Below are 21,312 nucleotides of genomic sequence, written 5' to 3' on the forward strand. Positions count from 1 at the left end.
GATTAGGGCCTGAAGCCATCCTGCGGTGTTGCGGCCAGCTCAAAAGAAAGCGAGTTGAAGAAAGGAGCTCAGGGGCACTGTAATTCACAAACCTGCAGAGTTATAAATGACACCAATCGTCCAAAAATATACTGAAGTAAGGCTGCCAAGAGGACTTGAAAGCGGGGCAGAATTGCAGGAAACCGATTTCAGGAGGTAGACTGGAATTGCATTGAAAGCATAGGAAAAGAGGCAGAACGTCCACAATGATGCACTTGGCCAAAAAGGGCGTATGCGTTTTTTCCTGAATATATTCAGGAAAAAACACATACGCCCTTTTTGGCCAACCAAGCAAGCTTGCAAAGGAAATCTGCACTACAATGAAGTCTCACTTCCCCCCGGTCAAAAGGGCCATCTGAAAAAAGTGTAAAATCCAGAAAGGCAGGACAGGCCATGGAGAACTGGGAGCCTTGTTATGCTGATGGGCGGGATGTAAATTGCCAACAGACACTCGGGAGAAGTGTATGGTGTTTCCTGAAACATCTAAAAAACAAAGCAACAGAGCCTAGGGCATTTCCACTTATGGTCCTATAGCTTAGGGAAATTAAAATCAAAAAGACACAGCCACCCCAAAGTTTGGAACGCCTCTGTTTACAAGAACCTCGTTTACAGTACAAGTTCAACATCGCAGAAAGTGAAAAATGGATAAAGAAGTTTTGGTATTTACTTACAAAACAATATCACTCAGCAATGAAATCTATGTCATCAGGCCCTTAGCAGCACAATGAGTGGATTCAGGCATGATGATTCTAACTGAAATAAGTCACACAGAAAAAGAAACATCATAAGATATCAGTAATACACGGAATGTAAACTTGGCTACACAGGAACTGAATTACAGAACAGAACAGGGTCTCAAATTTAGAAAACCAACTTATGCTTGCTTAAGGGTAAAGGTGAGTTGGGGTGCTGCATAAAACCAGAGATTGAAATGAGCACAGATAAAGTTCCTTAAGCCAAATATGGAATAGACAAGAGCTACTCCTTGCTCAACGAAATGGACTCAACACCGCATATTAAAAGCCTAAGAATGTACCTGACTAGTAAGTATCTTAAAACCTATGGATTGCTATGTCTCCGAAAGAGAATCAAGCATGTGTACAGGGGCATAAACGCAGCAGTGATAGGATTGGAGAGGTTCGGTGAGCAAACAAAGACCCTTTGAAGTCATATTGCATGGTACCCATTCCACGGGTCTCAACTCTCCAGGTTTCAGGGATTCTTCCTTCAGCTAAAACATGCATGTGGAACCTAGAGTATGATCAACCATGTGATCGGGAGACGTGTTCAAATATGTCTCAGTTTTCGTACCCTGGTACTCGGGTGCAACATTCCAGACGCTTTACTAACACCCTCCTGACTTGGAGAGTCAGTCCCTTTAACCTCCTGTTTGGCCCAGTTTGCAATTTCTGCGGAAGATGAACAGGAATAGCGAGAACCAATGAGAGACTAGCTGGAGGTGTCTGGACGGGCAAATTTAACTCTCATTTCCCACCAGGAAGAGGAATTAACCAAAGGCTCAGCGTGCCGTGCCGGAACCAGATTAGGGCCTGAAGCCATCCTGCGGTGTTGCGGCCAGGTCACAAGAAAGCGAGTTGAAGAAAGGAGCTCAGGGGCACTGTAATTCACAAACCTGCAGAGTTATAAATGACAGCTATCGTCCAAAAATATACTGAAGTAAGGCTGCCAAGAGGACTTGAAAGCGGGGCAGAATTGCAGGAAACCGATTTCAGGAGGTAGACTGGAATTGCATTGAAAGCATAGGAAAAGAGGCAGAACGTCCACAATGATGCACTTGGCCAAAAAGGGCGTATGCGTTTTTTCCTGAATATATTCAGGAAAAAACGCATACGCCCTTTTTGGCCAACCAAGCAAACATGCAAAGGAAATCTGCACTACAATGAAGTCTTACTTTCCCCCGGTCAAAAGGGCCATCTGAAAAAAGTGTAAAATCCAGAAAGGCAGGACAGGCCATGGAGAACTGGGAGCCTTGTTATGCTGATGGGCGGGATGTAAATTGCCAACAGACACTCGGGAGAAGTGTATGGTGTTTCCTGAAACATCAAAAAACAAAGCAACAGAGCCTAGGGCACTTCCACTTATGGTCCTATAGCTTAGGGAAATTAAAATCAAAAAGACACAGCCACCCCAAAGTTTGGGACGCCTCTGTTTACAAGAACCTCGTTTACCGTACAAGTTCAATATCACAGAAAGTGAAAAATGGATAAAGAAGTTGTGGTATTTACTTACAAAGCAATATCACTCAGCAATGAAATCTATGTCATCAGGCCCTTAGCAGCACAATGAGTGGATTCAGGTATGATGATTCTAACTGAAATAAGTCACACAGAAAAAGAAACATCATAAGATATCAGTAATACACGGAATGTAAACTTGGCTACACAGGAACTGAATTACAGAACAGAACAGGGTCTCAAATTTAGAAAACCAACTTATGCTTGCTTAAGGGTAAAGGTGAGTTGGGGTGCTGCATAAAACCAGAGATTGAAATGAGCACAGATAAAGTTCCTTAAGCCAAGTATGGAATAGACAAGATCTACTCCTTCCTCAACGAAATGGACTCAACACCGCATATGAAACGCATAAGAATGTACCTGACTAGTAAGTATCTTAAAACCTATGGATTGCTATGTCTCCGAAAGAGAATCAAGCATGTGTACAGGGGCATAAACGCAGCAGTGATAGGATTGGAGAGGTTCGGTGAGCAAATGAAGACCCTTTGAAGTCATATTGCATGGTACCCATTCCACGGGTTTCAACTACCCAGGTTTAAGGTATTCTTCCTTCAGCTAAAACATGCATGTGGAACCTAGAGTATGATCAACCATGTGATCAGGAGACGTGTTCAAATATGTCTCAGTTTTTGTACCCTGGTACTCGGGTGCAACATTCCAGACGCTTTACTAACACCCTCCCGACTTGGAGAGTCAGTCCCTTTAACCTCCTGTTTGGCCCAGTTTGCAATTTCTGCGGAAGATGAACAGGAATAGCGAGAACCAATGAGAGACTAGCTGGAGGTGTCTGGACGGGCAAATTTTACTCTCATTTCCCACCAGGAAGAGGAATTAACCAAAGGCTCAGCGTGCCGTGCCGGAACAAGATTAGGGCCTGAAGCCATCATGCGGTGTTGCGGCCAGGTCACAAGAAAGCGAGTTGAAGAAAGGAGCTCAGGGGCACTGTAATTCACAAACCTGCAGAGTTATAAATGACAGCTATTGTCCAAAAATATACTGAAGTAAGGCTGCCAAGAGGACTTGAAAGCGGGGCAGAATTGCAGGAAACCGATTTCAGGAGGTAGACTGGAATTACATTGAAAGCATAGGAAAAGAGGCAGAACGTCCACAATGATGCACTTGGCCAAAAAGGGCGTATGCGTTTTTTCCTGAATATATTCAGGAAAAAACGCATACGCCCTTTTTGGCCAACCAAGCAAGCTTGCAAAGGAAATCTGCACTACAATGAAGTCTCACTTCCCCCCGGTCAAAAGGGCCATCTGAAAAAAGTGTAAAATCCAGAAAGGCAGGACAGGCCATGGAGAACTGGGAGCCTTGTTATGCTGATGGGCGGGATGTAAATTGCCAACAGACACTCGGGAGAAGTGTATGGTGTTTCCTGAAACATCTAAAAAACAAAGCAACAGAGCCTAGGGCACTTCAACTTATGGTCCTATAGCTTAGGGAAATTAAAATCAAAAAGACACAGCCACCCCAAAGTTTGGGACGCCTCTGTTTACAAGAACCTCGTTTACAGTACAAGTTCAACATCGCAGAAAGTGAAAAATGGATAAAGAATTTGTGGTATTTACTTACAAAGCAATATCACGCAGCAATGAAATCTATGTCATCAGGCCCTTAGCAGCACAATGAGTGGATTCAGGTATGACGATTCTAACTGAAATAAGTCACACAGAAAAAGAAACATCATAAGATATCAGTAATACACGGAATGTAAACTTGGCTTCAAAGGAACTGAATTACAGAACAGAACAGGGTCTCAAATTTAGAAAACCAACTTATGCTTGCTTAAGGGTAAAGGTGAGTTGGGGTGCTGCATAAAACCAGAGATTGAAATGAGCACAGATAAAGTTCCTTAAGCCAAATATGGAATAGACAAGAGCTACTCCTTGCTCAACGAAATGGACTCAACACCGCATATTAAAAGCCTAAGAATGTACCTGACTAGTAAGTATCTTAAAACCTATGGATTGCTATGTCTCCGAAAGAGAATCAAGCATGTGTACAGGGGCATAAACGCAGCAGTGATAGGATTGGAGAGGTTCGGTGAGCAAATGAAGACCCTTTGAAGTCATATTGCATGGTACTCATTCCACGGGTTTCAACTACCCAGGTTTAAGGTATTCTTCCTTCAGCTAAAACATGCATGTGGAACCTAGAGTATGATCAACCATGTGATCGGGAGACGTGTTCAAATATGTCTCAGTTTTCGTACCCTGGTACTCGGGTGCAACATTCCAGACGCTTTACTAACACCCTCCCGACTTGGAGAGTCAGTCCCTTTAACCTCCTGTTTGGCCCAGTTTGCAATTTCTGCGGAAGATGAACAGGAATAGCGAGAACCAATGAGAGACTAGCTGGAGGTGTCTGGACGGGCAAATTTAACTCTCATTTCCCACCAGGAAGAGGAATTAACCAAAGGCTCAGCGTGCCGTGCCGGAACCAGATTAGGGCCTGAAGCCATCCTGCGGTGTTGCGGCCAGCTCAAAAGAAAGCGAGTTGAAGAAAGGAGCTCAGGGGCACTGTAATTCACAAACCTGCAGAGTTATAAATGACAGCTATCGTCCAAAAATATACTGAAGTAAGGCTGCCAAGAGGACTTGAAAGCGGGGCAGAACTGCAGGAAACCGATTTCAGGAGGTAGACTGGAATTGCATTGAAAGCATAGGAAAAGAGGCAGAACGTTCACAATGATGCACTTGGCCAAAAAGGGCGTATGCTTTTTTTCCTGAATATATTCAGGAAAAAACTCATACGCCCTTTTTGGCCAACCAAGCAAGCTTGCAAAGGAAATCTGCACTACAATGAAGTCTCACTTCCCCCCGGTCAAAAGGGCCATCTGAAAAAAGTGTAAAATCCAGAAAGGCAGGACAGGCCATGGAGAACTGGGAGCCTTGTTATGCTGATGGGCGGGATGTAAATTGCCAACAGACACTCGGGAGAAGTGTATGGTGTTTCCTGAAACATCTAAAAAACAAAGCAACAGAGCCTAGGGCACTTCCACTTATGGTCCTATAGCTTAGGGAAATTAAAATCAAAAAGACACAGCCACCCCAAAGTTTGGAACGCCTCTGTTTACAAGAACCTCGTTTACAGTACAAGTTCAACATCGCAGAAAGTGAAAAATGGATAAAGAAGTTGTGGTATTTACTTACAAAGCAATATCACTCAGCAATGAAATCTATGTCATCAGGCCCTTAGCAGCACAATGAGTGGATTCAGGTATGATGATTCTAACTGAAATATGTCACACAGAAAAAGAAACATCATAAGATATCAGTAATACACGGAATGTAAACTTGTCTACACAGGAACTGAATTACAGAACAGAACAGGGTCTCAAATTTAGAAAACCAACTTATGCTTGCTTAAGGGTAAAGGTGAGTTGGGGTGCTGCATAAAACCAGAGATTGAAATGAGCACAGATAAAGTTCCTTAAGCCAAATATGGAATAGACAAGAGCTACTCCTTGCTCAACGAAATGGACTCAACACCGCATATTAAAAGCCTAAGAATGTACCTGACTAGTAAGTATCTTAAAACCTATGGATTGCTATGTCTCCGAAAGAGAATCAAGCATGTGTACAGGGGCATAAACGCAGCAGTGATAGGATTGGAGAGGTTCGGTGAGCAAATGAAGACCCTTTGAAGTCATATTGCATGGTACTCATTCCACGGGTTTCAACTACCCAGGTTTAAGGGATTCTTCCTTCAGCTAAAACATGCATGTGGAACCTAGAGTATGATCAACCATGTGATCGGGAAACGTGTTCAAATATGTCTCAGTTTTCGTACCCTGGTACTCGGGTGCAACATTCCAGACGCTTTACTAACACCCTCCCGACTTGGAGAGTCAGTCCCTTTAACCTCCTGTTTGGCCCAGTTTGCAATTTCTGCGGAAGATGAACAGGAATAGCGAGAACCAATGAGAGACTAGCTGGAGGTGTCTGGACGGGCAAATTTAACTCTCATTTCCCACCAGGAAGAGGAATTAACCAAAGGCTCAGCGTGCCGTGCCGGAACCAGATTAGGGCCTGAAGCCATCCTGCGGTGTTGCGGCCAGCTCACAAGAAAGCGAGTTGAAGAAAGGAGCTCAGGGGCACTGTAATTCACAAACCTGCAGACTTATAAATGACAGCTATCGTCCAAAAATATACTGAAGTAAGGCTGCCAAGAGGACTTGAAAGCGGGGCAGAATTGCAGGAAACCGATTTCAGGAGGTAGACTGGAATTGCATTGAAAGCATAGGAAAAGAGGCAGAACGTCCACAATGATGCACTTGGCCAAAAAGGGCGTATGCGTTTTTTCCTGAATATATTCAGGAAAAAACGCATACGCCCTTTTTGGCCAACCAAGCAAGCTTGCAAAGGAAATCTGCACTACAATGAAGTCTCACTTCCCCCCGGTCAAAAGGGCCATCTGAAAAAAGTGTAAAATCCAGAAAGGCAGGACAGGCCATGGAGAACTGGGAGCCTTGTTATGCTGATGGGCGGGATGTAAATTGCCAACAGACACTCGGGAGAAGTGTATGGTGTTTCCTGAAACATCTAAAAAACAAAGCAACAGAGCCTAGGGCACTTCCACTTATGGTCCTATAGCTTAGGGAAATTAAAATCAAAAAGACACAGCCACCCCAAAGTTTGGGACCCCTCTGTTTACAAGAACCTCGTTTACAGTACAAGTTCAACATCGCAGAAAGTGAAAAATGGATAAAGAAGTTGTGGTATTTACTTACAAAGCAATATCACTCAGCAATGAAATCTATGTCATCAGGCCCTTAGCAGCACAATGAGTGGATTCAGGTATGATGATTCTAACTGAAATAAGTCACACAGGAAAACAAACATCATAAGATATCAGTAATACACGGAATGTAAACTTGGCTACACAGAAACTGAATTACAGAACAGAACAGGGTCTCAAATTTAGAAAACCAACTTATGCTTGCTTAAGGGTAAAGGTGAGTTGGGGTGCTGCATAAAACCAGAGATTGAAATGAGCACAGATAAAGTTCCTTAAGCCAAATATGGAATAGACAAGAGCTACTCCTTGCTCAACGAAATGGACTCAACACCCCATATTAAGAGCCTAAGAATGTACCTGACTAGTAAGTATCTTAAAACCTATAGATTGCTATATCTCCAAAAGAGAATCAAGCGTGTGTCCAGGGGCATAAACGCAGCAGTGATAGGATTGGAGAGGTTCGGTGAGCAAACAAAGACCCTTTGAAGTCATATTGCATGGTACCCATTCCACGGGTCTCAACTCTCCAGGTTTCAGGGATTCTTCCTTCAGCTAAAACATGCATGTGGAACCTAGAGTATGATCAACCATGTGATCGGGAGACGTGTTCAAATATGTCTCAGTTTTCGTACCCTGGTACTCGGGTGCAACATTCCAGACGCTTTACTAACACTCTCCCGACTTGGAGAGTCAGTCCCTTTAACCTCCTGTTTGGCCCAGTTTGCAATTTCTGCGGAAGATAAACAGGAATAGTGAGAACCAATGAGAGACTAGCTGGAGGTGTCTGGACGGGCAAATTTAACTCTCATTTCCCACCAGGAAGAGGAATTAACCAAAGGCTCAGCGTGCCGTGACGGAAACAGATTAGGGCCTGAAGCCATCCTGCGGTGTTGCGGCCAGCTCAAAAGAAAGCGAGTTGAAGAAAGGAGCTCAGGGGCACTGTAATTCACAAACCTGCAGAGTTATAAATGACAGCAATCGTCCAAAAATATACTGAAGTAAGGCTGCCAAGAGGACTTGAAAGCGGGGCAGAATTGCAGGAAACCGATTTCAGGAGGTAGACTGGAATTGCATTGAAAGCATAGGAAAAGAGGCAGAACCTCCACAATGATGCACTTGGCCAAAAAGGGCGTATGCGTTTTTTCCTGAATATATTCAGGAAAAAACGCATACGCCCTTTTTGGCCAACCAAGCAAGCTTGCAAAGGAAATCTGCACTACAATGAAGTCTCACTTCCCCCTGGTCAAAAGGGCCATCTGAAAAAAGTGTAAAATCCAGAAAGGCAGGACAGGCCATGGAGAACTGGGAGCCTTGTTATGCTGATGGGCGGGATGTAAATTGCCAACAGACACTCGGGAGAAGTGTATGGTGTTTCCTGAAACATCTAAAAAACAAAGCAACAGAGCCTAGGGCACTTCCACTTATGGTCCTATAGCTTAGGGAAATTAAAATCAAAAAGACACAGCCACCCCAAAGTTTGGAACGCCTCTGATTACAAGAACCTCGTTTACAGTACAAGTTCAACATCGCAGAAAGTGAAAAATGGATAAAGAAGTTGTGGTATTTACTTACAAAGCAATATCACTCAGCAATGAAATCTATGTCATCAGGCCCTTAGCAGCACAATGAGTGGATTCAGGTATGATGATTCTAACTGAAATAAGTCACACAGAAAAAGAAACATCATAAGATATCAGTAATACACGGAATGTAAACTTGTCTACACAGGAACTGAATTACAGAACAGAACAGGGTCTCAAATTTAGAAAACCAACTTATGCTTGCTTAAGGGTAAAGGTGAGTTGGGGTTCTGCATAAAACCAGAGATTGAAATGAGCACAGATAAAGTTCCTTAAGCCAAATATGGAATAGACAAGAGCTACTCCTTGCTCAACGAAATGGACTTAACACCGCATATTAAAAGCCTAAGAATGTACCTGACTAGTTAGTATCTTAAAACCTATGGATTGCTATGTCTCCGAAAGAGAATCAAGCATGTGTACAGGGGCATAAACGCAGCAGTGATAGGATTGGAGAGGTTCGGTGAGCAAATGAAGACCCTTTGAAGTCATATTGCATGGTACTCATTCCACGGGTTTCAACTACCCAGGTTTAAGGTATTCTTCCTTCAGCTAAAACATGCATGTGGAACCTAGAGTATGATCAACCATGTGATCGGGAGACGTGTTCAAATATGTCTCAGTTTTCGTACCCTGGTACTCGGGTGCAACATTCCAGACGCTTTACTAACACCCTCCCGACTTGGAGAGTCAGTCCCTTTAACCTCCTGTTTGGCCCAGTTTGCAATTTCTGCGGAAGATGAACAGGAATAGCGAGAACCAATGAGAGACTAGCTGGAGGTGTCTGGACGGGCAAATTTAACTCTCATTTCCCACCAGGAAGAGGAATTAACCAAAGGCTCAGCGTGCCGTGCCGGAACCAGATTAGGGCCTGAAGCCATCCTGCGGTGTTGCGGCCAGCTCAAAAGAAAGCGAGTTGAAGAAAGGAGCTCAGGGGCACTGTAATTCACAAACCTGCAGAGTTATAAATGACAGCTATCGTCCAAAAATATACTGAAGTAAGGCTGCCAAGAGGACTTGAAAGCGGGGCAGAATTGCAGGAAACCGATTTCAGGAGGTAGACTGGAATTGCATTGAAAGCATAGGAAAAGAGGCAGAACGTCCACAATGATGCACTTGGCCAAAAAGGGTGTATGCGTTTTTTCCTGAATATATTCAGGAAAAAACGCATACGCCCTTTTTGGCCAACCAAGCAAGCTTGCAAAGGAAATCTGCACTACAATGAAGTCTCACTTCCCCCCGGTCAAAAGGGCCATCTGAAAAAAGTGTAAAATCCAGAAAGGCAGGACAGGCCATGGAGAACTGGGAGCCTTGTTATGCTGATGGGCGGGATGTAAATTGCCAACAGACACTCGGGAGAAGTGTATGGTGTTTCCTGAAACATCTAAAAAACAAAGCAACAGAGCCTAGGGCACTTCCACTTATGGTCCTATAGCTTAGGGAAATTAAAATCAAAAAGACACAGCCACCCCAAAGTTTGGGACGCCTCTGTTTACAAGAACCTCGTTTACCGTACAAGTTCAATATCACAGAAAGTGAAAAATGGATAAAGAAGTTGTGGTATTTACTTACAAAGCAATATCACTCAGCAATGAAATCTATGTCATCAGGCCCTTAGCAGCACAATGTGTGGATTCAGGTATGATGATTCTAACTGAAATATGTCACACAGAAAAAGAAACATCATAAGATATCAGTAATACACGGAATGTAAACTTGGCTCCACAGGAACTGAATTACAGAACAGAACAGGGTCTCAAATTTAGAAAACCAACTTATGCTTGCTTAAGGATAAAGGTGAGTTGGGGTGCTGCATAAAACCAGAGATTGAAATGAGCACAAATAAAGTTCCTTAAGCCAAATATGGAATAGACAAGAGCTACTCCTTGCTCAACGAAATGGACTCAACACCCCATATTAAGCGCCTAAGAATATACCTGACTAGTAAGTATCTTAAAACCTATGGATTGCTATGTCTCCGAAAGAGAATCAAGCATGTGTACAGGGGCATAAACGCAGCAGTGATAGGATTGGAGAGGTTCGGTGAGCAAACAAAGACCCTTTGAAGTCATATTGCATGGTACGCATTCCACGGGTCTCAACTCTCCAGGTTTCAGGGATTCTTCCTTCAGCTAAAACATGCATGTGGAACCTAGAGTATGATCAACCATGTGATCAGGAGACGTGTTCAAATATGTCTCAGTTTTCGTACCCTGGTACTCGGGTGCAACATTCCAGACGCTTTACTAACACTCTCCCGACTTGGAGAGTCAGTCCCTTTAACCTCCTGTTTGGCCCAGTTTGCAATTTCTGCGGAAGATAAACAGGAATAGCGAGAACCAATGAGAGACTAGCTGGAGGTGTCTGGACGGGCAAATTTAACTCTCATTTCCCACCAGGAAGAGGAATTAACCAAAGGCTCAGCGTGCCGTGACGGAAACAGATTAGGGCCTGAAGCCATCCTGCGGTGTTGCGGCCAGCTCAAAAGAAAGCGAGTTGAAGAAAGGAGCTCAGGGGCACTGTAATTCACAAACCTGCAGAGTTATAAATGACAGCAATCGTCCAAAAATATACTGAAGTAAGGCTGCCAAGAGGACTTGAAAGCGGGGCAGAATTGCAGGAAACCGATTTCAGGAGGTAGACTGGAATTGCATTGAAAGCATAGGAAAAGAGGCAGAACGTCCACAATGATGCACTTGGCCAAAAAGGGCGTATGCGTTTTTTCCTGAATATATTCAGGAAAAAACGCATACGCCCTTTTTGGCCAACCAAGCAAGCTTGCAAAGGAAATCTGCACTACAATGAAGTCTCACTTCCCCCCGGTCAAAAGGGCCATCTGAAAAAAGTGTAAAATCCAGAAAGGCAGGACAGGCCATGGAGAACTGGGAGCCTTGTTATGCTGATGGGCGGGATGTAAATTGCCAACAGACACTCGGGAGAAGTGTATGGTGTTTCCTGAAACATCTAAAAAACAAAGCAACAGAGCCTAGGGCACTTCCACTTATGGTCCTATAGCTTAGGGAAATTAAAATCAAAAAGACACAGCCACCCCAAAGTTTGGAACGCCTCTGTTTACAAGAACCTCGTTTACAGTACAAGTTCAACATCGCAGAAAGTGAAAAATGGATAAAGAAGTTGTGGTATTTACTTACAAAGCAATATCACTCAGCAATGAAATCTATGTCATCAGGCCCTTAGCAGCACAATGAGTGGATTCAGGTATGATGATTCTAACTGAAATAAGTCACACAGAAAAAGAAACATCATAAGATATCAGTAATACACGGAATGTAAACTTGTCTACACAGGAACTGAATTACAGAACAGAACAGGGTCTCAAATTTAGAAAACCAACTTATGCTTGCTTAAGGGTAAAGGTGAGTTGGGGTGCTGCATAAAACCAGAGATTGAAATGAGCACAGATAAAGTTCCTTAAGCCAAATATGGAATAGACAAGAGCTACTCCTTGCTCAACGAAATGGACTCAACACCGCATATTAAAAGCCTAAGAATGTACCTGACTAGTAAGTATCTTAAAACCTATGGATTGTTATGTCTCCGAAAGAGAATCAAGCATGTGTACAGGGGCATAAACGCAGCAGTGATAGGATTGGAGAGGTTCGGTGAGCAAATGAAGACCCTTTGAAGTCATATTGCATGGTACTCATTCCACGGGTTTCAACTACCCAGGTTTAAGGTATTCTTCCTTCAGCTAAAACATGCATGTGGAACCTAGAGTATGATCAACCATGTGATCGGGAGACGTGTTCAAATATGTCTCAGTTTTCGTACCCTGGTACTCGGGTGCAACATTCCAGACGCTTTACTAACACCCTCCCGACTTGGAGAGTCAGTCCCTTTAACCTCCTGTTTGGCCCAGTTTGCAATTTCTGCGGAAGATGAACAGGAATAGCGAGAACCAATGAGAGACTAGCTGGAGGTGTCTGGACGGGCAAATTTAACTCTCATTTCCCACCAGGAAGAGGAATTAACCAAAGGCTCAGCGTGCCGTGCCGGAACCAGATTAGGGCCTGAAGCCATCCTGCGGTGTTGCGGCCAGCTCAAAAGAAAGCGAGTTGAAGAAAGGAGCTCAGGGGCACTGTAATTCACAAACCTGCAGAGTTATAAATGACAGCTATCGTCCAAAAATATACTGAAGTAAGGCTGCCAAGAGGACTTGAAAGCGGGGCAGAACTGCAGGAAACCGATTTCAGGAGGTAGACAGGAATTGCATTGAAAGCATAGGAAAAGAGGCAGAACGTCCACAATGATGCACTTGGCCAAAAAGGGCGTATGCTTTTTTTCCTGAATATATTCAGGAAAAAACGCATACGCCCTTTTTGGCCAACCAAGCAAGCTTGCAAAGTAAATCTGCACTACAATGAAGTCTCACTTCCCCCCGGTCAAAAGGGCCATCTGAAAAAAGTGTAAAATCCAGAAAGGCAGGACAGGCCATGGAGAACTGGGAGCCTTGTTATGCTGATGGGCGGAATGTAAATTGCCAACAGCCACTCGGGAGAAGTGTATGGTGTTTCCTGAAACATCTAAAAAACAAAGCAACAGAGCCTAGGGCACTTCCACTTATGGTCCTATAGCTTAGGGAAATTAAAATCAAAAAGACACAGCCACCCCAAAGTTTGGAACGCCTCTGTTTACAAGAACCTCGTTTACAGTACAAGTTCAACATCGCAGAAAGTGAAAAATGGATAAAGAAGTTGTGGTATTTACTTACAAAGCAATATCACTCAGCAATGAAATCTATGTCATCAGGCCCTTAGCAGCACAATGAGTGGATTCAGGTATGATGATTCTAACTGAAATAAGTCAAACAGGAAAAGAAACATCATAAGATATCAGTAATACACGGAATGTAAACTTGGCTACACAGGAACTGAATTACAGAACAGAACAGGGTCTCAAATTTAGAAAACCAACTTATGCTTGCTTAAGGGTAAAGGTGAGTTGGGGTGCTGCATAAAACCAGAGATTGAAATGAGCACAGATAAAGTTCCTTAAGCCAAATATGGAATAGACAAGAGCTACTCCTTGCTCAACGAAATGGACTCAACACCCCATATTAAGAGCCTAAGAATGTACCTGACTAGTAAGTATCTTAAAACCTATAGATTGCTATATCTCCAAAAGAGAATCAAGCGTGTGTCCAGGGGCATAAATGCAGCAGTGATAGGATTGGAGAGGTTCGGTGAGCAAACAAAGACCCTTTGAAGTCATATTGCATGGTACCCATTCCACGGGTCTCAACTCTCCAGGTTTCAGGGATTCTTCCTTCAGCTAAAACATGCATGTGGAACCTAGAGTATGATCAACCATGTGATCGGGAAACGTGTTCAAATATGTCTCAGTTTTCGTACCCTGGTACTCGGGTGCAACATTCCAGACGCTTTACTAACACCCTCCTGACTTGGAGAGTCAGTCCCTTTAACCTCCTGTTTGGCCCAGTTTGCAATTTCTGCGGAAGATGAACAGGAATAGCGAGAACCAATGAGAGACTAGCTGGAGGTGTCTGGACGGGCAAATTTAACTCTCATTTCCCACCAGGAAGTGGAATTAACCAAAGGCTCAGCGTGCCGTGCCGGAACCAGATTAGGGCCTGAAGCCATCCTGTGGTGTTGCGGCCAGGTCACAAGAAAGCGAGTTGAAGAAAGGAGCTCAGGGGCACTGTAATTCACAAACCTGCAGAGTTATAAATGACAGCTATCGTCCAAAAATATACTGAAGTAAGGCTGCCAAGAGGACTTGAAAGCGGGGCAGAATTGCAGGAAACCGATTTCAGGAGGTAGACTGGAATTGCATTGAAAGCATAGGAAAAGAGGCAGAACGTCCACAATGATGCACTTGGCCAAAAAGGGCGTATGCGTTTTTTCCTGAATATATTCAGGAAAAAACGCATACGCCCTTTTTGGCCAACCAAGCAAGCTTGCAAAGGAAATCTGCACTACAATGAAGTCTCACTTCCCCCCGGTCAAAAGGGCCATCTGAAAAAAGTGTAAAATCCAGAAAGGCAGGACAGGCCATGGAGAACTGGGAGCCTTGTTATGCTGATGGGCGGGATGTAAATTGCCAACAGACACTCGGGAGAAGTGTATGGTGTTTCCTGAAACATCTAAAAAACAAAGCAACAGAGCCTAGGGCACTTCCACTTATGGTCCTATAGCTTAGGGAAATTAAAATCAAAAAGACACAGCCACCCCAAAGTTTGGGACGCCTCTGTTTACAAGAACCTCGTTTACCGTACAAGTTCAATATCACAGAAAGTGAAAAATGGATAAAGAAGTTGTGGTATTTACTTACAAAGCAATATCACTCAGCAATGAAATCTATGTCATCAGGCCCTTAGCAGCACAATGTGTGGATTCAGGTATGATGATTCTAACTGAAATATGTCACACAGAAAAAGAAACATCATAAGATATCAGTAATACACGGAATGTAAACTTGGCTCCACAGGAACTGAATTACAGAACAGAACAGGGTCTCAAATTTAGAAAACCAACTTATGCTTGCTTAAGGATAAAGGTGAGTTGGGGTGCTGCATAAAACCAGAGATTGAAATGAGCACAAATAAAGTTCCTTAAGCCAAATATGGAATAGACAAGAGCTACTCCTTGCTCAACGAAATGGACTCAACACCCCATATTAAGCGCCTAAGAATATACCTGACTAGTAAGTATCTTAAAACCTATGGATTGCTATGTCTCCGAAAGAGAATCAAGCATGTGTACAGGGGCATAAACGCAGCAGTGATAGGATTGGAGAGGTTCGGTGAGCAAACAAAGACCCTTTGAAGTCATATTGCATGGTACGCATTCCACGGGTCTCAACTCTCCAGGTTTCAGGGATTCTTCCTTCAGCTAAAACATGCATGTGGAACCTAGAGTATGATCAACCATGTGATCGGGAAACGTGTTCAAATATGTCTCAGTTTTCGTACCCTGGTACTCGGGTGCAACATTCCAGACGCTTTACTAACACCCTCCTGACTTGGAGAGTCAGTCCCTTTAACCTCCTGTTTGGCCCAGTTTGCAATTTCTGCGGAAGATGAACAGGAATAGCGAGAACCAATGAGAGACTAGCTGGAGGTGTCTGGACGGGCAAATTTAACTCTCATTTCCCACCAGGAAGAGGAATTAACCAAAGGCTCAGCGTGCCGTGCCGGAACCAGATTAGGGCCTGAAGCCATCCTGCGGTGTTGCGGCCAGGTCACAAGAAAGCGAGTTGAAGAAAGGAGCTCAGGGGCAGTGTAATTCACAAACCTGCAGAGTTATAAATGACAGCTATCGTCCAAAAATATACTGAAGTAAGGCTGCCAAGAGGACTTGAAAGCGGGGCAGAATTGCAGGAAACCGATTTCAGGAGGTAGACTGGAATTGCATTGAAAGCATAGGAAAAGAGGCAGAACGTCCACAATGATGCACTTGGCCAAAAAGGGCGTATGCGTTTTTTCCTGAATATATTCAGGAAAAAACGCATACGCCCTTTTTGGCCAACCAAGCAAGCTTGCAAAGGAAATCTGCACTACAATGAAGTCTCACTTCCCCCCGGTCAAAAGGGCCATCTGAAAAAAGTGTAAAATCCAGAAAGGCAGGACAGGCCATGGAGAACTGGGAGCCTTGTTATGCTGATGGGCGGGATGTAAATTGCCAACAGACACTCGGGAGAAGTGTATGGTGTTTCCTGAAACATCTAAAAAACAAAGCAACAGAGCCTAGGGCACTTCCACTTATGGTCCTATAGCTTAGGGAAATTAAAATCAAAAAGACACAGCCACCCCAAAGTTTGGAACGCCTCTGTTTACAAGAACCTCGTTTACAGTACAAGTTCAACATCGCAGAAAGTGAAAAATGGATAAAGAAGTTGTGGTATTTACTTACAAAGCAATATCACTCAGCAATGAAATCTATGTCATCAGGCCCTTAGCAGCACAATGAGTGGATTCAGGTATGATGATTCTAACTGAAATAAGTCACACAGAAAAAGAAACATCATAAGATATCAGTAATACACGGAATGTAAACTTGGCTACACAGGAACTGAATTACAGAACAGAACAGGGTCTCAAATTTAGAAAACCAACTTATGCTTGCTTAAGGGGAAAGGTGAGTTGGGGTGCTGCATAAAACCAGAGATTGAAATGAGCACAGATAAATTTCCTTAAGCCAAATATGGAATAGACAAGAGCTACTCCTTGCTCAACGAAATGGACTCAACACCGCATATTAAAAGCCTAAGAATGTACCTGACTAGTAAGTATCTTAAAACCTATGGATTGCTATGTCTCCGAAAGAGAATCAAGCATGTGTACAGGGGCATAAACGCAGCAGTGATAGGATTGGAGAGGTTCGGTGAGCAAATGAAGACCCTTTGAAGTCATATTGCATGGTACTCATTCCACGGGTTTCAACTACCCAGGTTTAAGGTATTCTTCCTTCAGCTAAAACATGCATGTGGAACCTAGAGTATGATCAACCATGTGATCGGGAGACGTGTTCAAATATGTCTCAGTTTTCGTACCCTGGTACTCGGGTGCAACATTCCAGACGCTTTACTAACACCCTCCCGACTTGGAGAGTCAGTCCCTTTAACCTCCTGTTTGGCCCAGTTTGCAATTTCTGCGGAAGATGAACAGGAATAGCGAGAACCAATGAGAGACTAGCTGGAGGTGTCTGGACGGGCAAATTTAACTCTCATTTCCCACCAGGAAGAGGAATTAACCAAAGGCTCAGCGTGCCGTGCCGGAACCAGATTAGGGCCTGAAGCCATCCTGCGGTGTTGCGGCCAGCTCAAAAGAAAGCGAGTTGAAGAAAGGAGCTCAGGGGCACTGTAATTCACAAACCTGCAGAGTTATAAATGACAGCTATCGTCCAAAAATATACTGAAGTAAGGCTGCCAAGAGGACTTGAAAGCGGGGCAGAACTGCAGGAAACCGATTTCAGGAGGTAGACAGGAATTGCATTGAAAGCATAGGAAAAGAGGCAGAACGTCCACAATGATGCACTTGGCCAAAAAGGGCGTATGCTTTTTTTCCTGAATATATTCAGGAAAAAACGCATACGCCCTTTTTGGCCAACCAAGCAAGCTTGCAAAGTAAATCTGCACTACAATGAAGTCTCACTTCCCCCCGGTCAAAAGGGCCATCTGAAAAAAGTGTAAAATCCAGAAAGGCAGGACAGGCCATGGAGAACTGGGAGCCTTGTTATGCTGATGGGCGGAATGTAAATTGCCAACAGCCACTCGGGAGAAGTGTATGGTGTTTCCTGAAACATCTAAAAAACAAAGCAACAGAGCCTAGGGCACTTCCACTTATGGTCCTATAGCTTAGGGAAATTAAAATCAAAAAGACACAGCCACCCCAAAGTTTGGAACGCCTCTGTTTACAAGAACCTCGTTTACAGTACAAGTTCAACATCGCAGAAAGTGAAAAATGGATAAAGAAGTTGTGGTATTTACTTACAAAGCAATATCACTCAGCAATGAAATCTATGTCATCAGGCCCTTAGCAGCACAATGAGTGGATTCAGGTATGATGATTCTAACTGAAATAAGTCACACAGGAAAAGAAACATCATAAGATATCAGTAATACACGGAATGTAAACTTGGCTACACAGGAACTGAATTACAGAACAGAACAGTGTCTCAAATTTAGAAAACCAACTTATGCTTGCTTAAGGGTAAAGGTGAGTTGGGGTGCTGCATAAAACCAGAGATTGAAATGAGCACAGATAAAGTTCCTTAAGCCAAATATGGAATAGACAAGAGCTACTCCTTGCTCAACGAAATGGACTCAACACCCCATATTAAGAGCCTAAGAATGTACCTGACTAGTAAGTATCTTAAAACCTATAGATTGCTATATCTCCAAAAGAGAATCAAGCGTGTGTCCAGGGGCATAAATGCAGCAGTGATAGGATTGGAGAGGTTTGGTGAGCAAACAAAGACCCTTTGAAGTCATATTGCATGGTACCCATTCCACGGGTCTCAACTCTCCAGGTTTCAGGGATTCTTCCTTCAGCTAAAACATGCATGTGGAACCTAGAGTATGATCAACCATGTGATCGGGAAACGTGTTCAAATATGTCTCAGTTTTCGTACCCTGGTACTCGGGTGCAACATTCCAGACGCTTTACTAACACCCTCCTGACTTGGAGAGTCAGTCCCTTTAACCTCCTGTTTGGCCCAGTTTGCAATTTCTGCGGAAGATGAACAGGAATAGCGAGAACCAATGAGAGACTAGCTGGAGGTGTCTGGACGGGCAAATTTAACTCTCATTTCCCACCAGGAAGTGGAATTAACCAAAGGCTCAGCGTGCCGTGCCGGAACCAGATTAGGGCCTGAAGCCATCCTGTGGTGTTGCGGCCAGGTCACAAGAAAGCGAGTTGAAGAAAGGAGCTCAGGGGCACTGTAATTCACAAACCTGCAGAGTTATAAATGACAGCTATCGTCCAAAAATATACTGAAGTAAGGCTGCCAAGAGGACTTGAAAGCGGGGCAGAATTGCAGGAAACCGATTTCAGGAGGTAGACTGGAATTGCATTGAAAGCATAGGAAAAGAGGCAGAACGTCCACAATGATGCACTTGGCCAAAAAGGGCGTATGCGTTTTTTCCTGAATATATTCAGGAAAAAACGCATACGCCCTTTTTGGCCAACCAAGCAAGCTTGCAAAGGAAATCTGCACTACAATGAAGTCTCACTTCCCCCCGGTCAAAAGGGCCATCTGAAAAAAGTGTAAAATCCAGAAAGGCAGGACAGGCCATGGAGAACTGGGAGCCTTGTTATGCTGATGGGCGGGATGTAAATTGCCAACAGACACTCGGGAGAAGTGTATGGTGTTTCCTGAAACATCTAAAAAACAAAGCAACAGAGCCTAGGGCACTTCCACTTATGGTCCTATAGCTTAGGGAAATTAAAATCAAAAAGACACAGCCACCCCAAAGTTTGGGACGCCTCTGTTTACAAGAACCTCGTTTACCGTACAAGTTCAATATCACAGAAAGTGAAAAATGGATAAAGAAGTTGTGGTATTTACTTACAAAGCAATATCACTCAGCAATGAAATCTATGTCATCAGGCCCTTAGCAGCACAATGTGTGGATTCAGGTATGATGATTCTAACTGAAATATGTCACACAGAAAAAGAAACATCATAAGATATCAGTAATACACGGAATGTAAACTTGGCTCCACAGGAACTGAATTACAGAACAGAACAGGGTCTCAAATTTAGAAAACCAACTTATGCTTGCTTAAGGATAAAGGTGAGTTGGGGTGCTGCATAAAACCAGAGATTGAAATGAGCACAAATAAAGTTCCTTAAGCCAAATATGGAATAGACAAGAGCTACTCCTTGCTCAACGAAATGGACTCAACACCCCATATTAAGCGCCTAAGAATATACCTGACTAGTAAGTATCTTAAAACCTATGGATTGCTATGTCTCCGAAAGAGAATCAAGCATGTGTACAGGGGCATAAACGCAGCAGTGATAGGATTGGAGAGGTTCGGTGAGCAAACAAAGACCCTTTGAAGTCATATTGCATGGTACGCATTCCACGGGTCTCAACTCTCCAGGTTTCAGGGATTCTTCCTTCAGCTAAAACATGCATGTGGAACCTAGAGTATGATCAACCATGTGATCGGGAAACGTGTTCAAATATGTCTCAGTTTTCGTACCCTGGTACTCGGGTGCAACATTCCAGACGCTTTACTAACACCCTCCTGACTTGGAGAGTCAGTCCCTTTAACCTCCTGTTTGGCCCAGTTTGCAATTTCTGCGGAAGATGAACAGGAATAGCGAGAACCAATGAGAGACTAGCTGGAGGTGTCTGGACGGGCAAATTTAACTCTCATTTCCCACCAGGAAGAGGAATTAACCAAAGGCTCAGCGTGCCGTGCCGGAACCAGATTAGGGCCTGAAGCCATCCTGCGGTGTTGCGGCCAGGTCACAAGAAAGCGAGTTGAAGAAAGGAGCTCAGGGGCAGTGTAATTCACAAACCTGCAGAGTTATAAATGACAGCTATCGTCCAAAAATATACTGAAGTAAGGCTGCCAAGAGGACTTGAAAGCGGGGCAGAATTGCAGGAAACCGATTTCAGGAGGTAGACTGGAATTGCATTGAAAGCATAGGAAAAGAGGCAGAACGTCCACAATGATGCACTTGGCCAAAAAGGGCGTATGCGTTTTTTCCTGAATATATTCAGGAAAAAACGCATACGCCCTTTTTGGCCAACCAAGCAAACTTGCAAAGGAAATCTGCACTACAATGAAGTCTCACTTTCCCCCGGTCAAAAGGGCCATCTGAAAAATGTGTAAAATCCAGAAAGGCAGGACAGGCCATGGAGAACTGGGAGCCTTGTTATGCTGATGGGCGGGATGTAAATTGCCAACAGACACTCGGGAGAAGTGTATGGTGTTTCCTGAAACATCTAAAAAACAAAGCAACAGAGCCTAGGGCACTTCCACTTATGGTCCTATAGCTTAGGGAAATTAAATTCAAAAAGACACAGCCACCCCAAAGTTTGGGACGCCTCTGTTTACAAGAACCTCGTTTACCGTACAAGTTCAATATCACAGAAAGTGAAAAATGGATAAAGAAGTTGTGGTATTTACTTACAAAGCAATATCACTCAGCAATGAAATCTATGTCATCAGGCCCTTAGCAGCACAATGAGTGGAT

This window comes from Pseudorca crassidens, unplaced genomic scaffold, assembly GCF_039906515.1.
Source record: "Pseudorca crassidens isolate mPseCra1 unplaced genomic scaffold, mPseCra1.hap1 Scaffold_48, whole genome shotgun sequence".
Classification (NCBI taxonomy): Eukaryota; Metazoa; Chordata; class Mammalia; order Artiodactyla; family Delphinidae; genus Pseudorca; species Pseudorca crassidens.